The 17,426-nt window shown below is 53.4% G+C and overlaps 1 non-coding gene across 1 annotated transcript; it reads right to left on the reverse strand.

Annotated features, from left to right (window-relative positions):
* Positions 1-8,586: 8,586 nt before the first annotated feature.
* On the reverse strand, positions 8,587-8,657 carry TRNAG-CCC (transfer RNA glycine (anticodon CCC)). Its single transcript has one exon. It is a non-coding gene; the product is annotated as a tRNA-Gly (tRNA).
* Between the last annotated feature and the right edge of the window lie 8,769 nt (positions 8,658-17,426).

Consider the following 17,426-nt stretch of genomic DNA (forward strand, 5'->3'; position numbering starts at 1 on the left):
GGGGGGGGTGGGGGGGGGGGGGGGGGGGGGGGGGGGGGGGGGGGGGGGGGGGGGGAGGAAGAAGTGCACAATTGCTTGTCTCAAACATACATAAGTTTTTGATTGTTCTGCGTTAAGCACTGCCGACCTTTTGGTGATCTGAATCAAATGTTGAAGAGCTCGCGACAATCATTGGGGCGGGAAGAAGGGAGAAGGGGGGAGGGGGGGGGGCTGACTCTTACAAACAGGCGTACGCCTCCACACATGGCTGTGCCACTCTCCTTGGTCCTCCCCCACACATGGCTGCGTCACTCTCCTTGGCCTTCCTCCATACATGACTATGTCAATATCCTCGGTCCTCCTCCACATATGGTTGCCAATATTCTCGGTGCTCCTCCACACATGGCTGTGTCACTCTCCTCGGTCCTCCTCGGTTGAAGCCCTCGCCCAGTCATTCATGATCGGATCGGAGTCACAATAGCGTCCGCCAGACATGCGGTCGGGTCACAAAGGTCAACGCTCACAGACACCCTCGAAGACAAGAGTCTAGTCCCGGATCCTGGAGCCAGTTTTAAATCTGGGGGTACGTCTGGTTGGCACGCGCCCGGCCGTCACACGCTGATCAGAGCCCCTTTGTCGGCGACGCCGGGCGCCGGGGTCTGGAGTTACCACGCCAATGCGCCGACCGTATCAAGACCGGCCGTATCAGACCGATCGCAGCCTCTAAATAACACGCCTTTGCACATGCATGAATGCATGGACGGTGCGACCGGCCGGGCGCGCGCACCAGCCGGTGCGCTCGCTCTGATCTGCCAATGGGAAAGTTGTGGCCGCGGGACAAACGGCCGTGACCGGCCACAGCCGGGCTGTAGTGGAGTGCACGTGCACTGAGGCCAACGGCCGAGACCGATCATTTTTTTAGAAATGCCTTTGGCAGGGTACAATTGCAGTGGGTGATACAGGTATTAGTTGGCGACCCTCACTTTTTCTAGAAATTTTGCGTATTACACGACTGGACATGTGAAGCTGGACCTGTACCTGCACCGGGGCCTCTGACACCGATCACAGTTCGATGATGCTCAAGAATTGCTCAGTACCGTGCCCGGTTTTCCTATGTGAGTATTCTACTCGATTCCACCACTTGAGGTCCAGTGGCGACATAGTGATAAAGCAGCGTGCTTGTTCAACGTTTAAATTCCTTATCCGTAATTGAGTTGCATAGTAGCTGGAGATTCCCTAACCCACAGAGACGTATACTCGCCATATATAGCAGTATACATATCAACACTAGAAAAGCCAAGTGAGGTTTAAAAAATGGCACGTTTTTACTCACCGCAATCTCGTTTGAGCGATACAAAAGGCAATGAACTTGATGCACTTTGGGCTACACAGCATTTAAAAGCTTCGGGCTAACCTGAGAAACTCTGAGGTGCGTGGCTGAGCCAAGTCACCAATGGTTGGCCCTATTCCCGTCGGTGACCAGACGGAGAAGCTCTGAGATGCGTGGCTGAGCCAAGTCACCAATGGCTGGCCCTATTTCCGTCGGTGGCCAGACAGAGAAGCTCTGAGATGCGTGACTGAGCCAAGTCACCAATGACTGGCCCCATTTCCGTCGGTGACCAGACAAAAGGTCGAAAGCCAGGAAATCAAAGGACAAAAAGCTTTCATGTGAACTAGCTAAATGGCAAAAAGTCGAAAAAGATAGCATTCGCATGGACAAAAGTCGACTGACAGTAGGTCAAAAGGATAGACGTCGAATGGATGAAAGTCAACCGGTAATAAGTCAAAAGGACAAATAAGCATCATGGCAAAAAGCCCAAAAAGACAGAAGTGAAATGCAACGAGTGAAAAGGGCAAAGATAGAAATGATAAGGTCAAAAGGCAAAAAACCGAAAAGACATAGAAGTCAAATGCATAAACGTAATAAGGGTCAAATCAACCGCGATCAAACGCACTAAGTCAAGTAAGCAACAGGTCAAATTGGTAAAGGACAGGGCAGGTGGTCAAGGTCTTGAAAAGTATGTTTCCGACAAGGCCACCAAGGCACCCGAGTTTATATTGCTCTCATGTTTGATATCAGCTCTTGTTGAACGCTGTGATAAATATCATGTAAACACACGTCACTGCACCGGCTGCCATAACTGCAAACTCGATTATGATTGTCATCAGACTGCACACTGTGCCTGTTGAGTCACTGGCGCCAAAGAAACAGTTGTGCATGCAATACTACCAAATACCATCCATGCATCACTGATATAACGGCTTTAAATATGAAGCAGCTGTCTGAATGAATGGAATCATGTATATGGACGAACCAATTATGCGAAGCTCAGCACTGCATATTGATGATTTTAGCAACGCCAACGGCTCAAGATCCGTCAATTTATTGGCTTCCTATCGGACTCGATCTCGGCGGCGGTCCTCGGAGGCCGCAGCGCCCGGCGGCCTGTGCCAAAAGGAGGCTGCAGCGCCCGGCGGCCTGTGCCAAAAAGAGGCCGGCTCGTGAACGGCCGTCTCATTGACGCGCAAGCCGGCTGGCCGGTGAAAACGCGTTTTAAATCGATCTCATTGGCGACAGAGCCGGCTGACCGATGGCAACGCGTTTACAAGTGATCTTATTAGCACCAGAGCCGGCCGGCACGCCATGGTCCTGGGCGGAGCGGGTGCACCCAGCGGTCTTGGACGCCCGTGCCGTGTTGGGCGAGGGCCGTGTCACTCGAGAGGGGCCAAGACCGCGCTCTCGTTTACACTAATGGGACAAAGTGACCAGTCTGACCGCAAAGGCCGTTTCATGCAAGCTGGCATGTCGTTGCCGTCACCACAAAACAGCGACCAATGGGGGTTGCGGCTTGCTGGTGGCCTAACTGGACCATGGCCGTGATGGTGTGATGAGTGTCCGCGGCCCATTAGGCTCGCGGCTGCTCGCTCCCACCGTCTCCTTTGTCCGGCCGGTCGTCCGCTCTCATGACGTGCACACGGCCGCTTTGCTGCGCGCGGCGGTGGGCCTGCATTTGGCACGTGATTAGCGGACGGGCGAGGGGAATGCTGCGGTGGCCCGGCCCATCACATGATATGACGCGCCCCTTGTTCTCTGAGCGAAGTGGGCGATTACGGTGTGATTTGTTCTGGGCTCAGAGTTAGATTGGCCGCCTTCATACTCTCAGCTTCAGCCGTTGGTTAGCACATGTGCTCTTCCATGGCATGTTATTTATGACGTATTTGCACAGGGCGCTCTTTGTCCGGATGTTGATACGTGGGTAGCTGCAGACTGACCATGTAAATGGCACTACGGAGCGCCAAATATGGGGGTTACTGTGCTGATGTCTCGGCGCGCCGATCGCCGAGTTATGGTCGGCGCGGACGTCATATTGAGGTCAGACACGGAGTCAGACAGTCAGTCATCCGCCGCCCCGGCCGGCACGGCCGAGGGCGTGACTCAGACTCAGGCACGAAGTCAGGGCAGTCACTCATCCGGCGCTCCATCCGGCACGGCCGAGGGCGTATGACTCAGACTCAGACACGGAGTCAGGCAGTCACTCATCCGGCGCTCCGTCCTGCACGGCCGAGGGCACATGACTCAGACTCAGACACGGAGTCAGGCAGTCACTCATCCGGCGCTCCGTCCGGCACGGCCGAAGGCGTGACTCAGACTCAGACACGGAGTCAGGCAGTCAGTTATCCGGCGCTCCATCCGGCACGGCCGAGGGCGGACTCAGATGGGCGTGATTCAGGCCTGCTGGGCTGGCCCCGCACTGAAGGACTTGGCACGCTGGGTAAGCCCACGGATAACCGCAACGAGTGGGCGATCGGCTGGGTAAGGATTCTGAGAAATGATGTGCTATTATAATAACGTGCTGGTTTGCTTTCTAGCCAAAATTATGTCTATCTTTTCTGACAAATGTCTTCTTATTTTACAGCTGCGGGCGCAAAAGGATTGAAAATGGGTGTTTAGGTATTCGCAGCCTGCTCCATGGCTTAACGTATAGCTTTGAAAAGTGTAAACGCGGCAAAATCAGATGGATTGAACTGATACGGAATAGGTAACGGACGGGTATGGCCATAATCCCACGAATAGTGTGGAGAGGGTAATGGAAGTCATACCTGTGACAATCTCTACTTTATGTTGGAGTTGCCGAGGCTTTTTGTCTGTTTTAGTTAGCTTCCGAGACGTCATGCCTTCCCCGAGAGGTTTTCTCCCTACGCCTCCTCCCCCGAAAACGCAGCACAGATCACCAGAAAGTCATTAAAAACCATGAAAGTGTTTACTACCCGCCCAGTTGGCGTGATCACCGGACACTCTCCAGGGCGTGTCAGGCGTGGCGGTTCGCGTCCCTGACACGCGTGTATTTGGTTTACATGGCTTGTCTTCTGTGGCCCGTTGGTAGATGGCCACGATGATCGGGCTGATGCAGGGGCGGCGGTGCCACGGCACCGACTGGCAGCTTTTAGGCGGCAAAAATTGTCATTTGGACCTGAATTTTTTCCCAGTTCTTGGAGCTTGGGTAGCTACGACTGGAAAAATCCGTTGGCGGGGAATAGCGAGAGGAGCGAGGTGGGATCGCAGGTGCGTGGCGTTATCGTGTAGATGGTACCAAAACTTCAGCGGCAATCATCCCACCTGGTCTGATCAGTCGTCAGAGTCCGGCCGAGTCCATCAGAGTCCGACAGTTATCTGCACAGCATGTCATTCTTTTATGACTTTAGCAAGTGGAGGCTAGCTAACGCATGGTGCTCGCATGCATACATTAGCAGTGTTTCCACTGCGTCTGCAAAAGAGCAGACGCAGTGGAAAAAGACACGGTGGAAAGCAGCGCACTGGACGCAGCACGTGCGTTTTACCTGTGGATAAAAGCGAGTATAAGTGCATTAAAGCCTATCGATGTTTCTAGCAAGTGTGTAACTTTTATTCACAAGAGGAGGCAATGACAAGCGGAATGTTTTAAGCCTGAAATTTTTACGGACATATCGGTGGGGATGGGTACAAATGCAGTGGAAAAGGACCTCGAATGACAGCTTGATGATTTCCATGCAGTGGTGTTTCGAGGCTCAGTCATTTAAGTCAGCAAGATCGATAGATTTCAAGTAAAAAGTATTTTCCGGGCAAAAAACAAAACCTGGACGGAGTATCAACACATTGTTGATGGATATGCGTCGCCACAAACTGCCCTTTACGCCTGTGTGCTTTCCATGATTCGGTCAATCTCAGGTTCAGCCCGAGCTTGTGAGGTTTGGGGCCGGGTGTTGAAAAGGACTCATTGGTCGCTGCCTGGCCTACTACTGGAGCTACAATGGTTCGTGCTTTACCAATATCATTGTGTTGTGAAGACAGTGCATTTATCTACATTAGGTGGTTGGTTCAACTTATTGATATTCTCTGATCACCGACACTTGGCACTTGCCAGCAATCCCCAGAAGCGCCCAAGACCGGTGGGTCCATGGTCTGAGTCGGGTGGGTCCATGGTCTGCGTTCGGTGGGTCCATGGCCTGCGCCCGTTGGGTCCATGGTCTGCATCCGGTGGGTCCATGGTCTGCATCCGGTGGGTCCATGGTTTGTGTCCGGTGGGTCCATGGTCTGCATCCGGTGGGTTCACGGTTTGCGTCCGATGGGTTCACGGTTTGCGTCCGGTGGGTCCACGGTTTGCGTCCGGTGGGTCCACGGTTTGCGTCCGGTGGGTCCACGGTTTGTGTCCGGTGGGTTCACGGTTTGCGTCCGGTGGGTCCACGGTTTGCGCCCGGTGAGTCCACGGTTTGCGTCCGGTGGGTCCACGGTTTGCGTCCGGTGGGTCCACGGTTTGCGTCCGGTAGCCCGCGACTGACCCCACACGCTGGCCCATATCTTACCGATATGCTGTTCGTTCTGTCCTTTTTCAAGCCGTGTTCGCCCCTGCTGTGAAAACCGCGGATTTCCCAGATATAAAATTTGCAGCCTATGCCCAACAGCTGCTTCGCAATGCAAATGCACGCCTCCTATGTTAACCGAAAGGGAGGAGCAAATGTAATGGCATTTGCAATGCTGCAGAGAACATGCCGCGACGTTGTAGGGTAATCAAACGGCTTGAATAGAAATAACATGAAATACTCCGCCACAACAATTAAATAACCGTGCAACTTGTCGCTAAGAGCTGCAAAATGTGCAACGGGTGACTGTAAATGTGACGACCGCGTCGAAAAGCGTTTGCCGACGGACAAGCTGGGTCAAAGACATCCTGAAAAAGAGCGGGCCTTTCTTGTTTGACCGCAGACTTCACCCGCTGCCACTCCGCTGATCTGAGTACAGATACCATTTGGTTCCCGGTCAGCCACTGTCTTGGACTGCACAGTACAGCGCACACCGCCTTCCACCCGCCGCCACTCCGCTGATCTGAGTACAGATGCCATTTGGTTCCCGGTCAGCCACTGTCTTGGACTGCACAGTACAATGGACGCCGCCTTCCACCCGCACCCGCCGCGTTTGCATGCGGCCGTCTCTCAATGTCAGCAGTTGTGTGGGTAAACAGGAGCTCGTCGCCAGCGCTGCGAGTGAGCGACTCCACACAGTGTAAGCACCGGGTGCCTCCGTCAGCCCGATGGCTATTACCGCGGCGATGCCCGCCGAGGCCGCCTCTGTGCCAAAGATGCACGAGCCATAATTACACCGAATTATCCCGCTAAATCAAACCGGGGTGTATCATTGCTAGACCGGGAACCCTCCCCACCGTGGCTGCTCCCTGGAGGGCGGAGCGCAAGCGCGAGAGGCTTCTCTCGGCTCTGGAACGGGGCGCGGCTATGGACTAACCTGGCGCCGTGCAGTGGGTTGGTAGGAGTCTATACAACGCATTCATTAATGGAGATTGAGTAATGTTAGCATTGTGCAGGTGTGCTAACGGCATGGAAGTCATCTTCTTACACAGGCTGCCATCATGGTCTTCCTTGGAAAGACAAATACCACACACTCCACCTACTTGCTGGAACAGAATCACAGTATGTTGAATCGCTGGAGTTGCTCCGCGCTCACACATATGCTACGTGCTCAAGGCATTTGCGTCCCCGTGCCATTTGCGTTAATTGGGTGGCGTCCCGCTGCCGCACATGAAGCCGGGCATACTGGGTTGTTTGGAGGTCTTAAAATTCGTCGGTATGCGTGCTCCACCTGTTGGCCATCAGTGGAGTCTGGGAGCCTCACAAGCAGATGTACCCCCTCCCCCTACCTTCAGCTGCAGATATGCACCTCCCCCACCCTCAGACGCAGATATATCCCCTCCCCCACTTCACAAATAGAGCAGGTCGCGTCGATCGGAAGAGTCAAAATGACCAAGCTGGATACATTGTCAGGTGTTTGCAACTCTTGTGCGGGAACACGTATCAAATCATGAGGTGGGTGCTTTGGTTGGCTCGTAGTTGTGACTGGCACGCGCGCACATACCACACCTTTCTACGGCCCGCGGGCCGGGTCTGCTACTCGGGAAGGCCGTTTGGGCCCCCAAACAGCCTCCGAATTAAAGAACAGCAAGCCCCGGATTTGGGCCCCCAAACAGCCCCCGAATTAAAGAACAGCAAGCCCCGGATTTGGGCCCCCAAACGGCCCCGGAGAAGCCATTTACATTGCTGTTAGCAGTTGCGTACTTAGCTGAGATATCGAAGCGTACATATCGGTTGAGGCGGCGCAGCAGGGAGGCGGGCAGGGTCAGTCGCCGCCCACCCTGCCGGCAGGCTGAGGACCGAGGGTGTGTTTTGACCTCCCAAAATTTTGTATCACCCCTTTCACCAAGCTGAAGGTTTCGTTGCCACGCATATTTTACCAAGATTCAGATCAAGTAGGTCCCATCATTGATGTAGGGGGTACTGCAATAGGCTCAGAAGACACTTTTCTATGCCAAGAGAGCCAGTTGTTGTGTGAAGAGGCCCTATTTTGTGTTCAAGACGCCACTTTGTTTGTTCGGGAAGGCCCGTTATGAGCTATAAGTTCCCTTGTATGGATTAGAAAGCACCCTCTGTATATAAGGAGATCTTTCTTCAACACCGCAAAGCCCATTTCATGTGTTAGGTCACCGTTCACAAACAGGATTCCCCGTTTTGCGGTAATGAGACACGTTGTCATATTTTGAGGCGCCTCTGTCAATCGGAAGGATGGCTCTGGATTAGGAGACTCCTCTGGGAATTAGAGGGCCTGTTTATGGGATAGGAGGCGCTGCCTTCAGATAAGTGGACCCTAAGTTTGATCGGAAGTCCCCTGAATCAATCAGAGGGTTCCCACTCTTTATTCTGCATTGTCGACAATTATTTGCATGAATATTCATAGGATATACAACAAAATAGTTTCTACAAACTTGTTAGGGTAAACGTGCCCCTCCCCCTTGAAAAATACTATCCAGGAGGTTCTCCTGTGATGCGGCATCATTTTGTGCAGGCGCCCCGTGGAAAAGTCTCCCCCTCGCTGAAAATCTTGGCGCCCCTTGATAATAGCCATAAGTATCACGATATGTTGAAACAGGATCGGCAGCGAATAGACGCTTCACATTGGCGGTCTTCTCATTGCCGGTTCTTAAGGGAAAAATACGCTCCTCGCACAAGCAAATAACGCGATCTTTTATGTCCAGACCATTCCACTTGAAAAAGGAAAAGGATCTATGCGCCGCCCGGGAATCGAACCCGGGTCGCAAGAATGGGAATCTTGCATGATACCACTACACCAGCGGCGCGCGTTACTCATGTGCTGGTGCTCTAAACATGACGCTAAGTTGTCAGGCCCACTAGATTGCAGGAAGGCCAACGTGTTTGCCTATCTTTCGTTACTCTCAACTTGTACAAATATTTAAGTCCAGTACGGTGGTATCAATAAGTTGCAATGAAATAGACATAAAAAGTCAATCAAATTGATCGCTATATGGAATCTGCTTAAGTCACGTTTATGGAATGAACCAGTGACGGCCCAGCAGAGGATACGGGGAGGGAGCGCAGGAGGTGTACGTTTTTGCCACCTCAAAATTTAAAGGGAATGCGCCACATTTATGTGGAATTTTAAACTGAAAGAGTCATCCTGAAGACCTGTCGGTGCCGTCCGCAATTCTGCTCTTATTAAGACCTAGGTCCCTCTGGTTTCTAAGCTACACGCCCGCGAAAATGGAGAAAAGTACGTCGGTGAGAGCTTTCAAAGTCATCTTGGTATTCAGGACATCATAATAACGTCATTCAAATCCTGTCATTCCATAAGCCATGGGGTGATCAAGGCCAAGAAAAATATAACTGTCGAAGCGCTTATATGGCGTTCGTGAGCGCCATTTCCAGGTAAACCGGTCGTCAATTTGCTCTCAATCAATGTTGTGCAAGGTTTGATGACGTGATCAAACCATGTCGCGCTGAGGAGCATATTGACTAAGCATATTAACTAAAGAGAGAATTTTGCTATCTAGAGCAATCTTTTCCACTTAAAAACTGCACCGATAGTTATAATTAAGCCTGTCTCATCATATCTGATGCTTGCTTCAATATCTTCAAATATGAAACATCCCCTTTAAAAGCTTCTGCATCTCCCGCTAAATAACCAATATTGCAAGTAAAGGAGGCCCCATAACTGGTCAATGGTGAGGCATGGAACCAAATGACGTCAATGGTAAGTTGGCGCCAATTTTTGTTTGATTGACAGCTCTCATAACAAATAACAAGTAAATGACAGTCGCGTGCCCCCGGTGCCCACACCTCAAACATGACAGTAGCCAGGAAACCCCCGTGAAGAGGCCCAGTTTGTCTGTGAAAATCCTACCCCAAAGTTAATACCGATTGCGCCGTTCTGCACATCCGGGTACTGTCTCAATGCTCAGCACGTTTCCTTGGCATGTGCATGTGGTACGTGCTCTTGGGACGTAAGTTGTGAAGAGCAGGCGCAAGGAAGCTGGACAACGGGAGCTACGACCACCATATTGCGTATGCTAATCGGTGTCTACGACGGTAATGCGGAAAGACGCCTTTCGGGAGATAGCTACATTGGTTGGCTTGTGGCTTGCGGTAAACAGATTGATGTCTTGACAGCACGGCCTGGGAATCTATGGCTTTAGTTTCTCGTACGACGTTTGGCACACCGCGTTCTTGAATTATCCGGACCTGACCGGCAGGTGCGTTCCGTCTCTGTGCGGTTAGCGCCAGCATTGTCAGCGACACGCATTGACTTGCTCCCCCCCCCCCCCCCCCCACCCCACCCAACCCCACATATCGGTCTGACCGTGCCAATAACGAGACGGGCTGGAAGCGATAGACGTCAGGATGTTTGCACATGACCTCCAGTTGAAGGATTGCCTGACCATGGCCCGATAAAATAACAACATGGCTGAAGTTCACTCTCACCACGTGAGTGGCCCAGCGCTCTAGCCTCCGTTTCCTTTCTCTCAGCCAGGCCTGAGCTTTCCTCCCGCAGCCAGTAGCGCCCCCCCCCCCCCCCCGTGATACCAGCAGGACCTCTGCTTTCCACAGCTATGGGAAGGACTGTGGCCAAAGAGCATTTGGCTAGATCGGCCAGCACGTGCGACATCTACAGAAGTCAGACACATATGTTCCGGGTGCCGTGGCTGAAGACATCGGCACTGCGAACAGTGGAGTGCCGCGGGTCGAGGTGACCAGTGGCCGGTCGAGGTGACCAGTGGAGTGCCGTCGGCATCGAGGTGACCAGTGGAGTGCCGCAGACGTCCAGGTCAGCAGTGGAGTGCCGCAGGCATCGAGTTGACCAGTGGAGTGCCGCAGGCGTCGGGATGACCAGTAGAGTGCCGCACACGTCCAGGTCAGCAGTGGAGTGCCCCTGGCGTCCAGGTCAGCAGTAGAGTGCCGCTGGCGTCCACGTCAGCAGTGGAGTGCCGCTGGCGTCCAGGTCAGCAGTGGAATGCCGCAGGCGTCCAGGTCAGCAGTGGAGTGCCGCTGGCGTCCAGGTCAGTAGTGGAGTGCCGCTGGCGTCCAGGTCAGCAGTGGAGCGCCGCTGGTGTCGAGGCTGATGCGGACGGGTCATTGCTCGATTAGCCAAGCTTTGTCAAGCTCGTCATTCGTATGGTAATATTGGGTCATCTTAGTGTTCACCGACGTCGATAGATAGGCCGTGAACTGCTAGTGCAGATTTGGGACACTGGTGTTCGGTGTTGCCAGCTTCTACCTGGACACTCACCTGTACGTCACACATGTGCATTGGGTAGATCACGGCACACATGTGTATTGGATACATCGCGGCACCATGTGCACGCTGGGATCGCGTTATTTCTTCGGCACATATTTGGGCAGAACATATGGGTTTTCTATTAGTATAATCGTGAAGTTTGATGAGAGCAGCCGGTGTAATGGTAGACAACTGTTCGCACAGACTTGTTACTAACGCATTTGAGAGGTTCTGTGGATAACAGGATGAACTGGAACTGCTAAGCTCGGTACACGTCTTGACGTGTTCTGGTGCTATAGGGCAATATACATTTGCCTGAGTTGGCAGGATGGTGCTGCTCGTGTCACAGACAACTTGGTGACCGGTTTTCCGTGCCTCCTGTGAACCATGTCTTGGATCCGGGCCCGATTGTTTACTTTTCACTGTCGTTAACAGCCCCATGGCTAGCTGGACAATCACGGCCAGCTCGTTGTGAAGATTATGGCATTACCTGAATCAACGCAGCATACACATGTGACGTTTGTCCCTGTGCCAGAACGAAACTCGACATATTTATGTTGCGTCGTTTCATACGTGTTTGGGGAAGGGGGACGAGCCAGCCCGGCTCATGTGTCGGCGTATCGGCGTCGGCGACAGGTGTCGGCATATCAGCGTCGGCGTCAGGTGTAGGCGTACCTGTGTCAGCATCAGGTGTCGGCATATCAGCGTCGGCGTCAGGTGTCGGCGTATCGGTGTCGGCGTCAGGTGTCGGCGTATCTGCATCGGCGACAGGTGTCGGCTTATCGGCGTCGGCGTCAGGTGTCGGCGTAGCTGCGTCAGCGTCAGGTGTCGGCGTATCTGCGTCGGCGTCAGGTGTCGGCGTATCTGCGTCGGTGTCAGGTGTCGGCGTATCGGCATCGGCGTCAGGCGTCGGCGTATTGGCATCGGCGTCAGGTGTCGGCGTACCGGCGTCGGCGTCAGGTGTCGGCGTACCGGCGTCGGCGTCAGGTGTCGGCGTACCGGCGTCGGCGTCAGGTGTCGGCGTAGCTGCGTCAGCGTCAGGTGTCGGCGTATCTGCGTCGGTGTCAGGTGTCGGCGTATCGGTGTCGGCGTCAGGTGTCGGCGTAGCTGCGTCAGCGTCAGGTGTCGGCGTATCTGCGTCGGTGTCAGGTGTCGGCGTATCGGCCTCGGCGTCAGGGGTCGGCGTATTGGCTTCGGCGTCAGGTGTCGGCGTACCGGCGTCGGCGTCAGGTGTCTTCGTATCTGCGTCGGGGTCAGGTGTCGGCGTATCTGCGTCGGTGTCAGGTGTCGGCGTATCGGTATCGGCGTCAGGTGTCGGCGTATTGGCACCGGCGTCAGGTGTCGGCGTACCGGCGTCGGCGTCAGGTGTCGTCGTATCTGCGTCGGTGTCAGGTGTCGGCGTATCTGCGTCGGTGTCAGGTGTCGGCGTATCGGTATCGGCGTCAGGTGTCGGCGTATTGGCACCGGCGTCAGGTGTCGGCGTACCGGCGTCGGCGTCAGGTGTCGTCGTATCTGCGTCGGTGTCAGGTGTCGGCGTATCTGCGTCGGTGTCAGGTGTCGGCGTATTGGCAACGGCGTCAGGTGTCGGCGTAACGGCGTCGGCGTCAGGTGTCGGCGTATCTGCGTCGGCGGCAGGTGTCGGCGTATCTGCGTCGGTGTCAGGTGTCGGCGTATCGGTATCGGCGTCAGGTGTCGGCGTATTGGCACCGGCGTCAGGTGTCGGCGTACCGGCGTCGGCGTCAGGTGTCGTCGTATCTGCGTCGGCGTCACGTGTCGGCGTATCGGTGCCGGCGTCAGGTGTCGGCGTCACGTGTCGGCGTTAGGTGTCGGCGCCGGTGTCCAGCACAGGTCTGTATTTCGCAAGCAAAGCCGAGAAGGCGCTTTAAGGGCTGTCGGTGAAACCGTGCGGGCGGCAGCGATCTGCAGACGCGACTGACCGTCCTGGGCAGGGGCTTCAGTGGGGCTAGGGAGGTACGGAGCCATCGCCGCGTCTCTGTCGGGCTGGCTAGGTAAAGGTGAGGGCATTGGGATGGCCCGGCAAGAGCAACACCAAATGATTGATCTGCTGCTAGGCTGGCTTTTTGTGCAGCTGCTTAAGCTTTCGCCTGTTGCACAGGTGCACAGGTAGAGAGAGATAAAAATGAGACAGGTAGAGAAATGAGTAGATGGGACTAGGCATCATCTGGTGGCCCTGGACATACATTCGGGTGGATGGAAGTGGCCGCTGTGGCAACCTTTGCACCTGCAACTGCATATGTCGGATGCGGGCATAGCGCATATCTGATACCATATCATATCAATCGTTGTGAGAATCAAGTGACCCCGAAAAACCGGAACGAAGATCAGCTGCTCATTATCGCCTACTGTGTGTCATGGGGACAAAGAAATGTGACATGTTATGTCACAGGTGATAAAATGACATTTCAACGCTTGTGCGCGGTCAAAACGAAGGAGTTTTTCTGCCCGTTTATTTTGGCAGCAGGCAAGCTGCTACGCACGAATGCAGGTTCAGCTTTGTTGAGGTTCAGCTGGATAGCGAGCTTCGGAGTCACTGCGTGGCTGGGAGCTTCAGGACATTCTAAAAGAAGCGATTTCGTAAGGTAGTGGAGAAGAGCTATTGGCTGACGCTGAATGGCGTCCACATCTTGACGTATATCTTTAAAGAGGTCAATGATATGGGGGCCGCGCTTCAGATCTTTTTTATAAAAATGGAGCGCGACGCACGACATCGAGCACACTTTTATGGGGAGCCAGCCACTGCAAATCTCACATAAGCGTTCAGGGCCCATGACTGTGCAGGGAATCGAACTCGGATTGTCATGTGAGAGCCGAAGGTGCCGACCAATCGGTCATTACGCTTGCGTGCCCGCAGACCGAAAACACTCCAGTCCCTGCTCAAGCCATCACATCGACGTGAGAGGCAGTTACTGATAATGTCAGGCATAAAACAGACTAGGCTAATGGAAGCGCAGGATTCCCAGCGAGTTGTTTCAGACGTGGGTCTAAAGGCGCCAAAGAGGCGATTGTTCTCAAACTCAGAGCAAGCTCCAAGTTCAGTGTCCTTGATGCAGGATGCTATAATGAGTCGTGGCCAACTCGAGAACGTTGAGCCCGAACAGCAGAAGAGATGAAAACGGCCCGTCGTCTGGTCGTTACGGCAGGCGGCGCCAGTCATAATGTGTCCGTCTCCGAGGCGCCTGAACCACAGTTGGCGGTCACGTTGACAAGACGGCGTGCGAAGACGGCTCGACGGCAGAACCGGAGCTGAACGAGGTTACGATGAGGTGCATGAATGGTTCTGGATCAACTGCTTATGTCATCAACAGGAATGATGAGATTCCAGGCAGGAGGGTCAAACCTTGCAAGGCAGAGCGACAACGGGTCCCCAGGCTGGAGAGGCAGACGTGTATGTGGTGCCCCGGGGTCGGAGGAAGAGACTGCGCCTGGAGGTCAGCTCCCAGGTCAGCTCAGGTCAGGAGGTCAGCTCCTATCACACTGACCTCAGATGCTTAAACGGCTACAACTCACACTGAAAATGCCCTCCTGGTGCCATTCGCAAAAGCCACGGTTTGCCTGCGTGTACGTGGCAGGTTGGACGTTAGGCCTCCATACCGTGTGTACCCCGCGTGAATGCGGAACGCAAGCCTGCTCACGGCTTTGGTTCGGGGGCCAAACAACAATGTCCCCACGCACTGCCGACGCCTGTATAGGACCCCTTTGTCGTTCAGCATCATCGCATGCTCTAGAGTATCTAAACCTGCTGTGGACAAGATTGCGGAGGGTCTTCAAGACTGCATTATCCATCTGAATGACTTGATTACTATGACTAACTGGACTTGCTGGTGAGGGTTGGCCAACTCCTTGAAAGTCTTGAAAATGGCGGGCTGAGAGACAAGCAGGGGAAGCCCGCTTGTAATCCGCGAGGGGTTCAGTGCGTAGGCGGTGCGACTTTGGCCGACGGGCTGAGAGCCGTACTAGTAAAGGCGGTAGCGATGTTGGCGGTGTGTTGTGTTGGCCGAGTTGGCTGTCAGAACTGGCGAAAGTAGACAGGCCAGATGGTTTCAGGGAGTAGTAAAGGGCTACCAGGAATTGCTGCCCAACCTGGCTGTCAGGCTGTCGGGTGAGATCATGGATACCATATCAAAGGGGTAACAGGATGGGTTTGGTACGTAGTTTGGGAAAATGAAGGCCATGGGTGCGGTTATGTGTAAATGTTAACGAAATGTCGGGTATACCTTTAGGGAATCCAACACGATGCTGCTGCCCGTACTTATTTTAGTCAATTTAGCTCGATTTATACTACTGTTGCAATCGCCAACGCCAAGGAATGTGTTCGTATGCAAGCTGTCCTGAACATTGTCCCCAATTTAGAACTTAAGAGCTGAAAAATGTAAACAGGTGAGCAAAAGGTGGCTGCAACTTATTAGGAAAGAGTAGTGGGTGGACATGGGCACAGCCCCATGGATAGCGGGTGGGATACGTGAAGAAAATCTTCCCGTGAAGGCCTCAAACGGACGCGGCCTGCAACACCAAGTCTGCACTCCCTTATCAAGCAAACAGAGCAATGTGAAATTATTGGTAATTGTTGGCGACAACAGCGTTGGCAATTGGCAGTGTTTGGTGGAAGCAGCTTTTAATTCCCGGTTTGGGAGCACATCAGAACAAATCATCTGCTCCTTAATCTCACGGCAGGCTTGCCATAAGCTCGGTTTTCCATGTACGTTTAGCGAGAGCGCAACAGGATATGTAACCACGAACCAATGCAAAAACTGACGAGAATTCATGCCCTTTATGAGCGATTGCACACAACACAAAACACCGCTCTTCATTGTCGATTGCTAACCTGACGCAGATGTCGTTACACGTTGCAGTGTTGGCGTTTTTCCTGTCATTGCAGAACGATAAGCGTGGCACATTGGTGTGATAGCGCATGTTGCTTCCCTCGCATACGCTAAGCTCCTTGGCCTGTAGCGAAAAATTACCTCCACACCCAAACCACGACTCGGCAAAAGCAGCAGTGTTCTCTCACCTCAAAACGTTGCGTGAGTTGTGCTCAAGCACTTCATCGCTCCGCTCACCAGTGCTTAGTTCCGAGGTGGGTTCAGGTTTCACTTGATCCATCGATTGATGCTATCGTCCCGTCTAGCCTGCTGCCTAACATGCTGACGTTCCGCCATTCGTCTGACCTCAGCCGGGCCGCGTGCAGCGAAGGCGGCTGGTTGTGGCGGCAGCTGCTGACTGCTGTCCGCACTCGACATCTGTCAGCAGCCAAGACTGCATTCAGAGCACTCACGGGAGCCGATCTCACGGACAGATAGCCTGCACGCGGCCGACGGAGCTCGGTTCGCCGGGTCCGAACAGCTCAGTCACGCGGGCGCCAGACCTGGGGAGGTTATCGACGACAGCCAGCTGGAGGGTGACTCACTCTGGTCCGCCAGAGCCAACATGTTTTAAAGCTTTAGTTGTGCTTCGTTCCTGGCCTTGCAGTCATTAAACATCTATGTAATTAGCGTTTATGGTAACGGGCTTACGCATGGTTTGCTGAGAGCTTCATTTCAAACAATAAATAAGCCGCTAACATGGGATTAAAACGTGATCGACAAATGTATTGTATCGAAAACGGACTTCCTTCTAGTCTCTTATTTGTGTGCACGTCTTCGACTGACGTTTGACGAATTTGGAGGTACGACTTTGATTAGTCCCGGATGAGTATGTTCAGGAGCTTCAGAATGGCCTCAGCTTTTTCTCTCAGGAGCATTGACGATTGGGCTACAGCACGGACATATCTGCCCCCAGAACAGTAAATCGTGGGTGCAATGCTCATCGTGTTTGTTTGCGAGCCTTTTCTAAGCAAGCAGGACATTGCGAACCACCTGCATGATAAAACTTTGCCGGCATGGCGCAGGAAGGTGTACTTCGCGCCACCGACCCAGCAATAAAGCCTTTATGTCACGTACTACCATGTGGCAGCATCTGCATCCACGGTGCCTTATGGATCTGTAAAATCACCTTACCGACTGTGCACATGCGATTAGCTTGAAAAACGAAACTTCTGAAATTTCGAAAAGCTGGAAAGTACATACCGGATCCGGATCTTGGCATCCGGACCACGAGCTTCATGGGCACGTGACCGACAGATTCTGACGGAGAAGAACACCAACAATCACACTGACAAAGAGGTATGGGGGGGGGGGGGGGATTCTTTGGCGATTGGTGTCAGGTATCAACAATCAGAGTCCCGCACGGTGTAGGCTTAAACTCACTAATGGGTCTCAAAACTGACACTGACCCATACGTACGTACGTATGCAGGTAATCGACCGGAAAAGGACCAGTGT

This window comes from Pollicipes pollicipes, unplaced genomic scaffold (genome assembly GCF_011947565.3).
Source record: "Pollicipes pollicipes isolate AB1234 unplaced genomic scaffold, Ppol_2.1 Scaffold_6052;HRSCAF=7182_pilon_pilon_pilon, whole genome shotgun sequence".
Classification (NCBI taxonomy): domain Eukaryota; kingdom Metazoa; phylum Arthropoda; class Thecostraca; order Pollicipedomorpha; family Pollicipedidae; genus Pollicipes; species Pollicipes pollicipes.